This window comes from Vulpes vulpes, chromosome 16, assembly GCF_048418805.1.
Source record: "Vulpes vulpes isolate BD-2025 chromosome 16, VulVul3, whole genome shotgun sequence".
Taxonomy (NCBI): Eukaryota; Metazoa; Chordata; class Mammalia; order Carnivora; family Canidae; genus Vulpes; species Vulpes vulpes.
The window spans coordinates 29,944,772-29,962,090 of record NC_132795.1 but is presented as its reverse complement, the minus strand read 5'-3'; positions in this window follow the sequence as shown (position 1 = coordinate 29,962,090).

The following is a 17,319-nucleotide window of genomic DNA, read 5'->3' as shown; positions in this document are numbered from 1 at the left end:
TCATAATCTATAGGTAATCTAGGCTTACAATTCCCAAATGATATCTGCTAGCCTCGGGTGGCTATTGAGCCGGTGAAATGTGTCTATTCTGAATTGAGATGTGTTATCCATGGAAATACATATCGGGTTTTATGAAAAAAAGGTAAAATATTCACAATTTGTAATAGACCTCTCTATAATACAATTTTTTAAAAAAGATTTTATTTATTCACAAGAGTCACAGGCAGAGGGAGAAGCAGGCTCCTTGTGGGGGGAGCCCGATGTGGGACTCGATCCCGGACCCTGGGGTCACAACCTGAGCTGAGGGCAGACTTTCAACCGTTGAGCCACCCAGGCGTCCCTATAACACAATTTTTCCAATGGGACAATACTTTTAAATTTGAGAACAAAACACCTTAACTTGCAACTTAAGGAATATTATAACAAAGCGATAGTTCAGTAAGGCATTCACGTCGCTATTAAAAGCAATTAGTAAATATTTAATAATGATGGTTTTGTTTTCAAGGTCCTATCTGTAAGTTACTCCTTTACATTTTATTGTTTTATTTCTCACATCTATATTGTAACTACTGATTTATCCCCTCTTTCATGCAATCATATGTTACTGTATGTTCAATAACTGATTTGAATTCCATTAAAAATAACATGTCTAGGGCAGCCCTGGTGGCTCAGCAGTTTAGCACCGCCTTCAGCCCAGGGCCTGATCCTGGACACCTGGGATCGAGTCCCACGTTGGGCTCCCTGCAACGAGCCTGCTTCTCCCTCTGCCTGTGTCTCTGCCTCTTTCTGTCTCTGTGTCTCTCATGAATAAATAAAAAAATAATAATAATAAGTAAGTAAGTAAATAAATAAATAAATAAACATCTCTAGGGGAAAATTCTTGTCCACCACTGGGTTTCAACAGGCAAAAGTGAACCACAAATAAAACATGACATACCTTGCTACCAAAGAAAGAGTGACCATTGGTACAAGGGGAAGAACGTGGGTTTTAGAGTAAGTGGACCTGGTTCATTGCTACTTACAATGTGATCTTAGATTGGATACTAAGCCACGTAACCTCTTTCCCAGTTTCTTCATCTGGTAAAATGATTTATGCCGTCTCTCAGGAATATTCTAAGAAGCAAATGCAATAATTATGTACATCTCTAACATGTAGATAGATGCTCAATAACACATAGCTACGAGTACTTTTATTATTCACATACGATGCAGTCAACCTAACAATTATCAGGAAAGAAAAACATAAAAGTTACAAAATAAGTTGAAAGAGAGACCTCACTTTTGTTTTTTGGGGTTTTTTTTTGTCAGCAATTCAGTTTGTTACTGGAAACAGACTAATGTGCCAGGTCACTTGGATGGAGGGTGGTACGGAGACAGCCCCCCGCCCAGCACTAAGGGCAGTCTCTGGGGAGCTTGCTCCTTTGCCTTAGTATAATGACACAATGTCGTGTTAGCAGGTAACACATGCTGATCGCTACACTCCAAGGGCCTGTGTTACACATTTACTTGTATCTTTTATTCAGAATAACGAGCAAGGGGATCCCCGGGTGGCTCAGCAGTTTAGCTCCTGCCTTTGGCCCAGGGCGCAATCCTGGAGTCCCAGGATCGAGTCCCGCATCGGGCTCCCTGCATGGAGCCTGCTTCTCCCTCCGCCTGTGTCTCTGCCTCTCTCTCTCTTTCTCTCTGTCATTATCATGAATAAATAAATAAAATCTTAAAACAAAATAACGAGCAAATTTGTGTATCCCTAGATGGCATGGTGTGACACTGTCTTTTCCTAAGTAGATATTTTGCTTACATTAAAAAGTTAAATTCATTAATTATTTTTCAATATATTCTTTTAAAAACACTTTCTACAGATTCCTTTCACCTGTTACTCTCTACAAGCCAATTGCTGGCTCCTGTCATCACCCCAACTCAGCCCAACTGCTCTTAAGGATTGGCTCCCACACCGAGTAGAGTCCTAAAGATCACTGCCATTTTTAAAATTTATTTATTTGAGGGAGACAGAGACAGAGCATGAGCAGCATAGGGGCAGAGGGAGACGCAGGCTCCCCACTGAGCGGGGAGTCCAACACGGGGCTCGATCCCAGGACCCTGGAGTCAGGACCCGAGCGGAAGGCAGACGCTCAACCGATTGAGCCGCCCACGTGCCCCAGGTCACTGGCTTTTAATGCACTTTATATGTGGCCAGTTTTCTGCCCTGGCTTCTGACCCCTTAGTTTTAGGTTCCCTGCATGAAATTTTGAAGTGCCAGCAGATGTGTGCTCTGTACAGGGCTTCCCACTATAATGATGAGAGTATAAATACACAGACCTGTGCACCCACATGTAAAATCTGTAAGACAGCCCTTCTGTCTGAAGACGTCGAGCCCCTGCACGCCTGCAGCAGTACTTCAGGTCACTTAGTATTAGCTTTAACTGTGAGTAGCAAAATGTCGAAATAACAATGGCTTAAATAAGATAAAAGGGGCAGCCTGGGTGGCTCAGCGGTTTAGCGCCACCTTCCTCCCAGGCCGTGACCCCGGGGTCCCGGGATCGAGTCCCACGTCGGGCTCCCTTCATGGAGCCTGCCTCTCCCTCTGCCCGCCCCCCCGAGTAAATAAATAAAATATTTTAAAAAAATAAATAAGATAAAGGTGGTTCCATAAGCTGAACGGTGGCTCTATCTATCCTAACATCCTCAGGGACTCGGGCTCCTCCCATCCCCAGACTCTGGCCCTTGCTCTCCAGGCTAAGGCAACAGGATCTGCATTTTAGGCAGCAAGATAGAGGGAAAGACAGGAAGGAAAGAGTGGGTGATTTTACAGCTCATTGACCAGAACCGAGTCATGTGACTATGCTTATTTATAGGAAGCTGGAAATGTAGGCAGCCACGCAGCCAGCAGCCACTAGCCAGCCAAAAACCAGGCGCTGGTCATCCTCGAAGGTAGGAAACAGGCCTTGGAGAACAACCAGCAACCTCTGCCACTCGGCCCGACGAAGCTGGCCAGCCTTCGGCCTTGGTCTGATGATCTCTGATCACATTCCCTCACCGCCACCCCCCCCACTCCCCCCCCCCTCCCCGTCTCATGACCCCTGTGGCCCAATTGCCCCACCCTTAACCCCACTCATTGTCTCCTTGTGCTGTACTTGTTTACTTCATCGTCTAAAGAATTAAAAGTGCCATAAATATAGACATTTGTCAAAGTGATGAAGAAAGGAGACTTCCTGCCAGTACAAGCACAGGATGAAAGTACAGAATAAACATTAGCACTTATTTGTGTCCCCAGATCTGTGATAAACACCTGGGATTCGGGACTGAGCCGAGCCCCCTGCGCCCTCTAGTGCACTACACCCTGCTCCCGCCTGTTGAGTGTGCAGCATGCAGCCGGGCTTGCGACAAGGTGTCCCCTGTGCAGCCGGTGCCCAGACGCACCATGGGCTCCTGTCCTGCCTCCCCGGCCCCAGTGTGTCGCTGCAAGCAGCCTTACACGGCTACACGCAAACCACACTGCCCTTTCCACAGCAGAGAAGGTCAAACAGAGATACACATTTGCCCTTTTCCCCAAAGGAGAAAAAAAAGCAAAAGCAAAAGGTTCCAGCCACGCTCTTGTCCCCAGTTTTGTTTGCATTCTCTAAGAGCAAAGAGAGTAGAAATAGTCATTCATCGCCTTTGCTCTCCCTCGGTAACACCTCTCATGATCACATCTGCGGGGCAGAGGCTGGTAAAGCAAACCTAGCAACTGCAAACGTGCCCTTGGAATGGCAAGGAGCCCAAGCAGCCCTGGTCGGGGGAAGGTCAAAGTTGGAAACTGATCCCAGGGAGGTAGCTACTTCGAGCACCCACAGCTCTTAAAAGGTTTTATTCACTATTTCTATCTGGTAATCAGACCACCCAAAATTCTGGCTCTGTAACAAAATGCCTACACTCTTACCACGATTTTCTTTTCCAGGCTGTACTTCCAATGCTCCTGATTCTGCAGGAGCCACGCTGGTGCAGGATTCGGGGCCTGCTTTCTTTACGAGGAAGGAGGGAGGGAGGAAGGGAGAGAAACCAGTGTTCCACTGCATGTTAACTAACGGGGATTTAAATAAAAATTTGGAGGAAATCAAATCAAATCAAATCTTCTTCTAACAAAAAAAAAATTATCTTGGAACTTGTACGTGAGGTCACAGGCCAGTGGAGCAGAGCCGTTCCATTCACCTGATGCTCACGGAGCCGGGGCACGGGGCTCCTGGGGCCCATGATGCTGGCCGTTGGTGAGGCTCCCAGTGCCAACCAGTAAGTACATTCATGACTGAGGGGGACACTGACAGCCCCCAAGAGCCAGACCTTGCTTCCAGTGCAGAAGGAGGGCGCTGGCGTTCCGAGAAACAGGGGTGGACAACTCAGTGGCCCTATCCCACCCTCTCTTACCCGCGCTATTTTTCTGAATTAGCAAGTCACATCAGCTGAAGATCAAGGCAGAGAAGCAATGGGAAGCTCGGTCACCTACAGCTCCTTCCCGTCCTAGGCCTCCCCGGCAGGACGTGTGAGTCTCAGGGCAAGAAATAAAAACAGCAGAGTCAGTTCTGTGGACTCTTTCCCCTGTTCTGGTAAGAAAACATGCATATTCCTGCACGGAGCGGTGGGTCGTGTCACTTAGGCAACTCCAGACGTGAGTTAAATGCTCTTATATCTGCATTTAGAACCGGCATCACCCAATATAAAGATGAATAAAATTCATGCTAATGAGTTAAATTTTAAAATCTCCTTTATTTGGAATGACAGTAAACAGCAAGTAGCATCAGGACAGATTGAGAGAGAGACAGCGGAGGAAAGGAATAATGTCTTACTTCAGGGCCATTGAGCACCTAAATACTGCAGCACTTCCCACCGCTGTTTGAGCAGAGGCCCCCACATCGTGGGCGGCAGCAAGTGCCCTAAGTTATGGGCAGGCCCTGCACCTGTAACCTTGCACTGGGTGCTGGTCAGACCCAGCGCGGCCCCCCGCTGCACGAGGGCCACCCTAACAGACAGCTAGAGGGCCTCCTTGTTGCTTATTCCTTAGATATTTTTAAAGATTTCATGTATTTATTCACGAGAGACATGAAGAGAAGCAGGAACCCAGGCAGAGGGAGAAGCAGCTCCCTGCGGGGAGCCCAATGCGGACTTGATCCCAGGACTCTGGGGTCATGCTCTGGGCCGGAGGCACATGCCCAACCGCTGGGCCACCCAGGGGCCCCTTGAAGGGTGCTGTTAGTCATCCAAACACTGGGATGACAAGGGAAACAGTGCGTTTTGTCCTCATGTGTCCCCTGCTGGGGAGCGCCCCGCGCTGTGCCCTCTCGGGCAGGTGCTGCCAGTAGGTGCTTCCAGCAGGTGGCCCACAGGTAGGCCAAGGCCACGCACAGCCAGGTCCCTGCGGGGCTGACCTGTCACCTCCAGGCTGCTCCCCCACACAGAGCCCCGGCCGCAGGGTGCTCCTCCCTCTGCGTGGCCTTTCCTGGCCAGGGGTCCCCTTCCACAGGCTTCCTAGGAACTGGAACATTTGGGGAACCCGACTGCACGCTGTCAGCCCCCAGGGCAGGAGCGCTGGTGGGCTGAGGTCACCGTCACGCAGCCTGAGGACGGACGAGATGGGGCTGTGGCAGGTGCAGGTGCAGGTGCCCCCGGCGCCCCAGGACACAGGCAGGCAGGTGCCTCCGCGTGGGAAGTGCCCTGGGCTCCGGTCCCCAGGCTGTTGGCTATGCGGGTCCCTGGAGCGGCCGCCCCCATCCCCGGCCACCGTGACCCTGAAGTGAAGCCTGTCGCAGGGCGGCCCCTCCTGTGGATGCTGCAGCGGCGGCCAGAGCAGGTGTGTGGAGGATGCTCAGGATGCGGTGGCGACGGGGCCACAGAGGGCACAGATGTCCCCTGTGGGAGCAGCTGCCACAGGCTGGCGACTGTGCTGGGCGACCCGGGCTCACCTTGGGGGGCGCTCACTCCCCGGCTTGCAGGTTTGCTGAGCCCAAGGAGACAATGGGCTGCTGAGTTCCTGAATCTGCGGATGCCGCCCCCATGGACACAGGCTGCCAAGCCCACGCGTGTTGAGAGCCTGATGATCCCCTGCCGGCGTTTGCCGCTCGGGACAGGGGACAGACCAGGCTGTGGTGGCATCACAGCGGTGATGACCTCAGGGCAGCCGTAAGGTCACCAAGGTGCCCCGAGCGCTCAGAGGCTACATGGACGTGACCCGACACCTGCCGCCCAGTCTTGACCAGCGGTGGAAGCAGGTCTCGGAACCGTTTGTGCCAATCGGTCACTTAAGTTTCACAGTAAAAGACTGGTTATTGGTAATAACAATGCCTCGTAAAACCTTCAGAGGGAAAGGAAAATGTGTTTTTTGGTGGACCATTTGTTTTGTGTGTGTTTGGCAGTATTAAGTTATTAATTTTTTAAACCACTACTTTTTAATGGAAACAACTTGACCAAAAATCTGTCGCAGAATTTTGAGACCCATTAAAATAAAAGTTTAATGAATGCCCACAAGACCCTTTATAAAAGAGTGTTTAAGTGGCCAGTAAGTGTATGAAAAGGTGCCCAACCTCACTAGTCACCAGGAAAATGCATTAAAACCACATGGACGTGCCACCACAGCCACCGGAATAACATGTATTAGTGAGAATGTGGAACAACTACAAGTCTCTCACGTCGCCCGTGGGAGCAGATATTTGTACTACTACTTTAGAAAACTATTCAACACATAGCTGAACAGACACCTCAGAAAAATATTTAAGACAGCTGAACATATGCTTATTCTATGACCTTTTCTAGGTGTATGCCTGACAGAAATGCCTGTAAATAAATATACGATGAGAGACACGTATGAGAATATCCACAGCAACAGTATTCATAATGGCCAAACCCTGAAAAACCAGCGGATGCAGCTACAGGAGGAGGAGATGTACCCGATATACCGAAATAGAACGGACAACGCAGTCCAACCTGACACACATTATGCTGGGTGAAAGAGGGAACACAGGAAAGGCACGTACTACGTGATACGTTCATATGGTGTTCTGGAAAGCACCATCAAGATCCGTCTTCAGGAGTGGTCTTAGGAAATGCCTCAGCTGCCCCAAGATCATATTCCCAAGCCTGGGGCAGGGCATGAAGGCCTTCCCTGAAATTTAGGGTATCTCTGAAGTGCCTTCCATGCTTTAGAGCGCCTGTGGAGTCAGCCCAAGACCCTGTGGACGTGGCAACCCAACTCAACTTCTACCTCTGTCCAATCGTCTTTCTTTCCTTCCCTCTCTCTCACTCTCCCTTCTTCCTTCCCACAATAATTGGTCCTTGCGGCTGCACCGTAATCAGAGTCAGCTTCCCTGGGAACCTCATCTGAGACTAGTAGTAGCCTTTGAGGAGGAAGTGACTGGAGGTGGCCAGGAGACAGCCTTGTGGGGTGCCAGTAATGTTCTACATCCCGATGGCAGATGCACAGGAACATTTACTTTGTAAAAATTCAGTGAGCTGTGTACATTTTGTATATTTTACTACTTGTATATTATGCTTCAATTTTAAAAAGCCAATGAATATACTTGAACAATGTGCATATTTGAACATTTCTCTAATTGTGCCATTAAGATAAATTCCCAGAAAAAAAGTAATAAATTCCCAGAAGTGCAATTGCTAGATCAGAGGTGGACATTCTAAATCTGGGTGCCTACTGACAAGGGGTCGTCCAAAAAAGGTCTACCAGCTGACACCTTATCAGCAGAGGATGAGAATGTTCATTTCCTACATCCTTGCCAACATTGGATAGCCACAATTTTCTATCTAATACGTGAAAAAAGTAGATAAGGCTGTTTTAATATTCTTTTGCTCTTCTTTAGGATGAATTACATGCTGATGCTTAGTTGGCCAATTTTATGTAATTAGTGACGTCTGCTATATTCCTTGATTTATACCATTTTATTGTGTGAAGTAGATAAAAAGCTTAAATATTTATATTGAAAAACCAATATGCCTTCACTGAAATTTATGCAGATATTATAGAGAGGCAATCTTGAACTCAATACAAGAAGCACTTTGAAGGATTCGAGATGTCCACCTATGGAAGGAACCGCATTCTAGCTACTATTTATCCTACAGGCATTGGACAGGGTCAAGTAAAATCTAGATGACCCTTTTCCTAGGATGAGATCTAGTTTTCATTATGAATCAGATTTTCTATATTGGGTTTTTTTTTTTAAAAGATTTTATTTATTTATTCATGACAGAGAAAGAGGCAGAGACACAGGCAGAGGGAGAAGAAGGCTCCATGCAGGGAGCACAATGTGGGACTCGAATCCAGGACTCCGGGATCACACCCTGAGTGTGAAGGCAGACGCTCCAGTGCTGAGCCACCCAGGCGTCCCTATATTGTTTTTTTTTTAAATTATAAAATTCAAATATATCATGATTTTAAAAAATTCTTTTTTTAAGATTTATTTATTTATTTATTTATTTATTCATTCATTCATTCATGATAGAGAGAGAGAGAGAGAGAGAGAGAGAGGCAGAGACACAGGAGGAGGGAGAAGCAGGCTCCATGAAGGGAGCCTGATGCAGGACTCGATCCCTGGACTCCAGGATCATGCTCTGGGCCAAAGGCAGGCACCAAACCACTGAACCACCCAGGGATCCCCCCCAAAAAATCTCATTCATTTCTGCAACTTCAACCACATATCTGATTCCCAAATTTATAAAAGACGGAAAAGAAGAGGGAATGGAGAAGGGCCTGGATTAAATAGGGCAAAGCTCTCATCTCTCCTTCAAACTCTAGACCTGTATCTCTAGTCGCCTGCCAGACAGTTCCAGGGCTAGGTCTTGCTGGGCCATGGGAGTCAAGAGCTCCGGAAGTCATCACCTTTCCCCTCCTCTTCTCACCCTCTAATCTTCTGAATCTGGGCTCTTCTTCCATAGCCTGCCCTGAGGGAAAGCTCTGGGGCCTTGTTCTCTTAGACCTTGAGCTCTTTCTCCCCACTCCCTCCTCATTTCCTGGTCTCAGACATCCCGTCATCCTTCAAACTCCCAGGTCAGCACTGTCGGCCACGCCTCCCTCTGCCTCTGCCTCCCCCTTACACACCAATGGGCAGCTCCGCTTGAAGAACCTGCAGAATTTAAGCAAACCTAGATTCCGGGTCACAGTGAAATCTGTGCACCGCGACACTCCCTGTGCCTCGGTCTCCTCATTGGCAGGACTGCCACAGGGGGCCCTTCCGATGCGTATATGTACAAATAATTCTAAGTCAGGCTCTCATTTCCCCCCAAACCCTCTGGGGACTTTCTACTACTCCCAGGCTTCGGCATACGAAGCCTTCCTCCTGCCGCTTGCTGCCTGCCACCCACCTCCACAAAGGAAATAAAGAAAAATTGGTGAGGATGTCAAAATCTTTTCTTGGATTTTTTAAAAAAGATTTTATTTATTCATTCATGAGAGACACAGAGACATAGGCAGAGGGAGAAGCAGGCTCCCTGTGGGGCCCTGGGATCATCTCCTGAGCCAGAGGCAGACACTCAACCACTGAGCCACCCAGGTGCCCCTCTTTTCTTAGATTTTGAGACACTTAGCCCCTAGGTGCTCTTCACGGGCTTCTCATCCTTTTACCCTCAGCATGTACAGTTTAGGGAACTGCAAAAGGAAGCCTGAAGGGAAACTGCATGCAAAGCACTGAGCTCACTGCTCCAGATTCTTCTTTTCTCTGGGAGGTTAAGCCTTCAGATCCTGGCTGCCCAGTCTCTAAACTCCAATTTCTCTCTCCCTAGTCCAGTCAGAGCTGCAAGCTGGAGCTCTGTCTAGGTGCCACAATGTGAATTTGAGAATACCTTGGGGGTAAGCAAAGATCTCTTGAGCAAAACACTAGTCATAGTGGGAAAACTGGAGATAACCTCAATGATCATCAATGAAAGAGACGCTAAAATAACTTGCAGCCTATATACAATGGTATGTTATGCAACCAATGAACAGAAAGAATTGGGTCTAGATGCCCTGTTATGAAAACACACAGGGGGGGATCCCTGGGTGGCGCAGCAGTTTGGCGCCTGCCTCTGGCCCAGGGCGCGATCCTGGAGACCCGGGATCGAGTCCCACATCGGGCTCCCGGTGCATGGAGCCTGCTTCTCCCTCTGCCTGTGTCTCTGCCTCTCTCTCTCTCTCTATGACTATCATAAATAAATAAAAAATTAAAAAAAAAAACACACAGGGTACAGGGTGATGGTATATTGTGGGGGAAAAAAAAGAACAATGTATAAAACAGTGATTTCATTTGTAAATTCAAAAAATTATTTTTTAAAAAAGTCTATAAGCAGATACACCAAACTATTCATGGTGATTATGCCAATGGATAGGATTACAAAAGAATCTTCATTTTCTGTATCATTGTAGTTTGTTTCCATATATATATATATATATATATATACACACACACACACACACACACACACACACAAGAATCCCTTTTATAACTAGGGAAAAGAGTGAAATAAAGTTGATACAACATTTCTTTAAGAAACAGGTAACATTTTGGGGGCACCCAGGTGGCTCTGGTGGGGTCATGATCTTGGGGTGGTGGGATTGAGTCCTGCATCGGGCTCTGCACTCAGCACGAGTCTGCTTGTCCCTCTCCTTATACTTCTCCTTGCTCTCTCTCACTCTCTCAAATAAAATCTTAAAAAAAAAAAAAAAACCCAGTAACGTTTGGGCTATAGGTTATATATACCCTCTGGGATGTCAGCTTGATGAGAGCAGGAACTTTTAGAAATATGACTGTGTTCCCAGTACCCAGAACGGTGTGAGGTACAAGGTGGGCACTTAGTAGTAAATAGTGGTCAAATGAATGAATATGTCCAAAAGTCTTTGACGAGAATGTTAAGAATCTCCAAGAAGTAATACACATGGTATTATGGAAAAAAATATTTTAAGGGAGATCACTTGAGTAGACACAGTACTTTCCCTGAAATAACATATATTCCTAAAATATGCTTTAAGTATATATTTTTTTAATTTTTTTAAATTTATTTATGATAGTCACACAGAGAGAAGGAGAGAGGCAGAGACACAGGCAGAGGGAGAAGCAGGCTCCATGCACCGGGAGCCCGATGTGGGACTCGATCCCGGGTCTCCAGGATCGCGCCCTGGGCCAAAGGCAGGCGCCAAACCGCTGCGCCACCCAGGGATCCCCTTTCTTTTTTTTTTTTTTATTTTCATTTATTTATGATAGTCACAGAGAGAGAGAGAGAGAGAGAGAGAGGCAGAGACATAGGCAGAGGGAGAAGCAGGCTCCATGCACCGGGAGCCCGACGTGGGACTCGATCCCGGGTCTCCAGGATTGCGCCCTGGGCCAAAGGCAGGCGCCAAACCGCTGCGCCACCCAGGGATCCCAATATTTCTTTCTCTGCTAAGACTTCAAGCTCCCTAATATCATGGCCTGTTGTTTTTGTGTGTGCTCTGTATGACTTCATGAAGGACTGTGTCAGGACTTTGAGCACCTAATAAATATTAACTGAATAATTACTCTATATATAATTAATATATACGATAGTCCAATATATATAATATATAATGGACTATTAGTCATAAAAAGTCTTGCCGTTTGCACTGACATGGATAGAGCTAGATAGTATTATGCTAAGCAAAATAAGCCAGTCAGAGAAAGACAAATACCATATGATTTCACTCATTTGTGAGATTTAAGAAACAAAACAAGAGACCAAGAGAGGCAAACCAAGAAACAGTCTTTTTCTTAAAGATTTTATTTATTATATATATAGAGAGATAAATACAGATACAGAGATACAGATATAGATACAAATATAGATATATAGATGCAGATATATATATATAGAGATAAATATATATATATACAGATATATATAAATACAGATATATATAGAGATGTCAATATAGATATATATAGGGATACAGATATAGAGAGATACAGATATATATATATAGATAGATACATATATATAGAGAGAGAGAGAGAGAGAAAGAGAGTGCAAGTGTGCACAAGTGAGGTGAGGGGCAGAGGGAGAGGGGAAGCAGACTCCCCACTGAGTGGAGAATGACACCCCCTCCCCCCCCCCCCCCCCGCCCCCGGGGCTGGATCTCAAGACCCTGAGATCATGACCTGGGCCAAAACCAAGAGTCAGATGCTCAACCAAGCGAGCCATCCAGGCACCCCAAGAGATAGACTCTTAGCTATAGAAAACAAACTGATGGTTACCAGGGGGGAGGTCGGAGGGGGGATAGGTTAATTAGGTGATGGGGATTAAGGAGGGCACTTGTGATGAGCACTGGGTGATGTATGGAAGTGTTTAATTACTATTTGCACATCTGAAACAAGTATTATACTGCATGTTAACTAACTGGGATTTGAATAAAGAAAAGCAAAAATCAATAGAAACAAAAAAATTACTATTTGACTTTAAATAATCAAGAAGAGTTTGTTTCATACTTTTGTTTTGACATCTATTCTAAAATACCATACAGCAGAAGTTTGAAATTCTACTTGTACTAGTTAGTGAGCACGCAAATATGTATTTCCTTCTTGTTGTCTTTTAATTTAAATCCACAATTACAAACATATGTTTTACCTACACAGCTCTCCTGAATTATATGAGTCCATCATCATATAGAAAAATATCCAATAGGAAGGATCATTTTACATAAATTAACTCCCTAGTAAATGCCTAGACCACCCATTGGTAGGATGGATCCGGCTGTGGCCTGTGTTAGGAAGAACATGGTTTTCAATTGATCTGTTGAATGAAACAGAGACCACGGCATTCCACTGAATCAAGAGGAGATGATGACATTCTGGATACCACAGCGATACCCCCTTGGGAAAGGCTTCATGATCATAAATACATTCCAGTTGATTCCTAAGATAACACTTTGAGAAGAATACAGAAGTAGAAAATGTTCAGAAGTGACCAAGAAGTGAGAATTTTCTTGTTCTGACTGGTATCATTTTTTTTCCCATTCTACAGTGTTTGTTTTCTACATGATAACTTAGGAAATACCAGATCCTGTATATTAATTTTTGTACATTATCATATTACATAAACCTGTTTTTAGTTCTTAAAAAAAAAGATTTATTTATTTGAGAGAGAGCGAGAGCGGGGTGAGGGGCAGAGGGAGCGGGCATCTAAGCACACACATGTGGACATTGAGCAGGGAGCCCGACGCAGGCTCTGTCCCAGGACCTGAGATCACGCCCTGAGCCAAACCCAGGGTCGGCTGAGCTGACAGCCCGGCCCAGGCACCTCGACCTGGTTAGTTCTAGCAGTTTCGGAAGAAAGCTTCAGCAAGCACGCGGAGGATGAGGATCAGTGGGGGCACTCCCCTGGTTCCTTGACATGCCCAGATCAGCCTTATGAGTGAGAGCTTATTATAAACAGTAACTTTAGGGGTACCCGGGGGGGGCCCAGTGGTTGAGCCTCTGCCTGTGGCCCAGGGCATGACCCCGGGGTCCTGGGATCGAGTCCCACGTCGGGCTCCCTGCGTGGAGCCTGCTTGTATGTTAGGGATATTGGCTTGGTAGTTTTATTTTCTTATAATATTTTTGTCTGGTTTTGGGATCAAGGTAATACTGGCCTCATAAATTGAGATGGGAATAGTTCTCTTTGGTTCTGGAAGTAATTGTATAGAAGTGGTAATATTTCTTAGTTAAATGTTTGATAGGACTTAACCAGTGAAACAGTCAAGGCCTAGAATTCCTTTTGTGGAAAAATCTTAAAGTACAAATTCAATTTCTTTAATAGATATATGCCTATTTATATTATCGATTTCTTGTTCAAGTTGCTTTTATGGTCTTAGAAGAAATTTGTGTACTTCATCTAAGTTGACAAATTTATTAGCATAAATTGTTCATAATATTATTATCCTTTTCATAGGACTGCTAATGATATCCTCTCTTTTTTTGTACTGGTAACTTGTATGTTCTCTTTTTATTTCCTATTCAATCTGATTCGAGGTTTATCAATTTCATTGATCTTTTCAAAGAACCAACGTTTAATTTTATTGATTTGGCAAAGACCTTTTAGATGTGACCAAAAGTATAATATATAAAATTAAAAAGTTGATAAGTTGAATTTTATAAAAATTAAAAACTTTGTCCTGCAAAAGGCACTGTTAGGAGAATGAAAAGACAAGCTATAGACTTGGAGTAACACTTCCAAATCACATATCCAGTAGAGGACTTCTATCCAGAATATATAAGGAACTCTCTAAACTCAGTAAGAATACAAACAACCCAATAAAAATGGGCAAAAGAAAGTGTCCCCCAATAGATGAATGGTTGAATTGAAAACTTTTCTTGACATGAAATTTGTACACAAATATTTACAGAAGTTTTATTAATAATAACCAATAACTGGAACCGGCCAGACACTGTTTAATCAGTGAGTGGGTAAAAAATTGTGCTATGCCTCTACAATTAAATACTACTCAACAATAAGAGGAATAAGCAATTGATTCATCTAATATCAGTGGATCTTAAACACATATTGCTAAGTGAAAAAAGTCAGACCTGAAAGGCTACATTTTGTATGAGTCCCTCTATATGACATTCTGGAAAAGGAAAACTATAGGCTCTGCTATGATGAATGGCTGGCAGGAATTGGGGGGTTAACTACAAAGTGACACAGCACAAGGGAACTTTTAAGGTGATGGAACTGCTCTTTATGTTACTGAGCTGATAGGTATGTGACTCTATGCATCTTCTAAAAACCCACCGAAAAATACACTGAAATCCGTGAATTCTATTGTACAAGGGAAGGCAACTCAAGATAAAATGCAAAATGTTGGCAAGTGATTCTAGTTGCATTACAAATTAATCTAATTGCATTACACATGGGTGACCACGCTGAAGGGTTAGGTGAGAAAGGAGAGGAGCTGACCCAAGGATCTTTGGAAAACAGTGTTTTGACTGGATATTGCAAGGCTAAACAAAAAGTTTCCAAAACACTGTACTCGTTAGTAAACTTAATTCCCTTGGGTATTAGTAAAACTACTTAAACTACTTGTCCTGCATCATGACTTTGAACAAATAAGTAAATATCTTATAAAGCAAGCCAAGTTTCTCACTGGTAGAGAAAAGCTATAAATAAGCAAAGGGGAAATGCCAGAAGAAACCCTATAATGCTGGATTGGAGTTGAGAATATCAGCATGAATTCATGTGCTGTTTTGTTTTTATATTATATAGCAGTTAGGTAGGTTCAGTAATAAATACAGATATGTATAGATAAATGGGTTAGTGAACATACATACATTTCCTACTCTGTCCACTAGAAGAGCCTAGAAGCAGTGATATCCCAGTTATAATGAACATAATCAGCTGCTTTCTAAACATCTTCCAATGAAAAGAACCATAGCTCTTAGGAGAAAGATTCGATTCCAGTGTTGGAACATGTAAGACGGCCTAGAGCATCTTGTGATGCCAAAGCTCCTAAAAATAAATAAATAGGCACAGAAATAAACACAGTGTGGTATATACACCTACAATGGAATAGTAGTCAATCTTATAAAGGAAAGAAATATTGACACACACCACAACGTGGATGAACCCTGAGAACATCATTCTAAGTGAACTAAGCCATACATGAAAAACCAAATACTACATTTCACTTATATGGGATATCTAGAATCGTTAGACTCACAGGGAATTCAGAATGCTGGTTTCCAGCACGTGGGGGGAGGAGAAAGTGGGAATTATTATTTAATGTATATGTAGTTTCAGTTTGGGAAGACGAAGTAGTTATAAAGATGGATGATGATGATGATGGTTGCATAACAATGTGGACGTACCTAATGCTACTGAACTAGACACTTAAAATGGTTACAATGGTAAATTTTATGTTATGTATCACCACAATTTTAAAAAGAGTCTGTGAAGCAATTAACATGAGGAGTGATTTTAGAAAATATTTTGGCAAAGTTCATGGCAAAATTATCCTGGTTATATACTTAAAATTCTGCTAAAAATAATAAATTATACTCAAATTCCGCCTTGAAAAATAAAGGCATGGAATCCAACCTGAAAAGAATGCCCAATGGCTAAATATAGAACAATTTAAGAAAGAAAATAATGAAAATATTGAATTTTATTTTTTTAAAATACTTTATTTGAGAAAGAGCGAGGACAGGGAGGGGCAGAAAGAGAATTCTAAGCAGGCTCCACACCCAGTGTGGAGCCCAACTCGGGGCTCAATTTCAGGACCCTAAGATCATGTCCTGATCTGAAATCAAAAGTCAGACGCTTAATCAACTGAGCCACCCAGGTACCCTACTTTTTTTAAAGATTTTTTATTTATTTCAGAGAGAGAAAGAGATTGCATTTTAAATCAAAGATTTAATACTGATATAAATAAATGATTAAGAAATAAGTGGAGAAAAAAAAGAAATAAGTGGAAAAGAGAAAAGTTTTCTCTACAAAAGAATTCCAGTTAGTAATGTATAAGTAATAAGGACAATACAAAATCTCCATTAGAATATCACAGTAATAATAGCTGCCAGTAAGAACCGATGAGGCTAAAATTAATGAATAAAGGTTTAAAAGGAAATGGCATATTTGCACAAAGCATCAGTGTCTCCTTCCACATATCGTTAATCAGAAAGGGAAAGATCATGACTTGACAGTGGAGGAAATCTAGTAGATTTCACCTTTCTCAAGGGATCCAGGTCAACATCACAGGTAATGGGACATAGCATGTGTGTGCTCCTGATATGATCTGAGAAGTGCCCTTCATACCTCAGTGACATTCTTCCCCCAAAGATGTGGCCTCTAACTACGAGTCATCCTATAAACTACCAGGACTAGTAGCCAGGTAAAGTAAAGGACAGGAAGACTGAGGCACAGTCACAGATAGGACGAGACCAGGGAGATGTGAGCATTATGTGAAAGCCTGCATTAGACCCTGCAACAGGAGAAGGATGTTGGTGGAAAGACTGGCGAGATCCACGCAGGATCTGCATCAGGGTTTAGCAATGTTGAGGTCTTTGTTTTGATCATCGTATTATACTATGGCTGTGTAGGATGTAATACTGAAGGAAGCTGGGTGAGGGAGCTCTCTGTTCCATCTCTGCAACTTCTCTGTAATAATTTATTCAAAATAAAAGATTTTTTTTTAAAAAATAGAAGACTGTAAATACCAAGTCAGGGCAAGGATATTATATGAAATGAGAAAGGAGTATCAATACTTGCAAGCCCCCTGAGAATTTGATACTAACTAATAAAGGTGAAAACTTACATAATTCTATGATCTAGCAATCATAATCCTAGGTACATATGATAGAAACTCATATATACGTGAACCAAAAGACAAGTACAGGA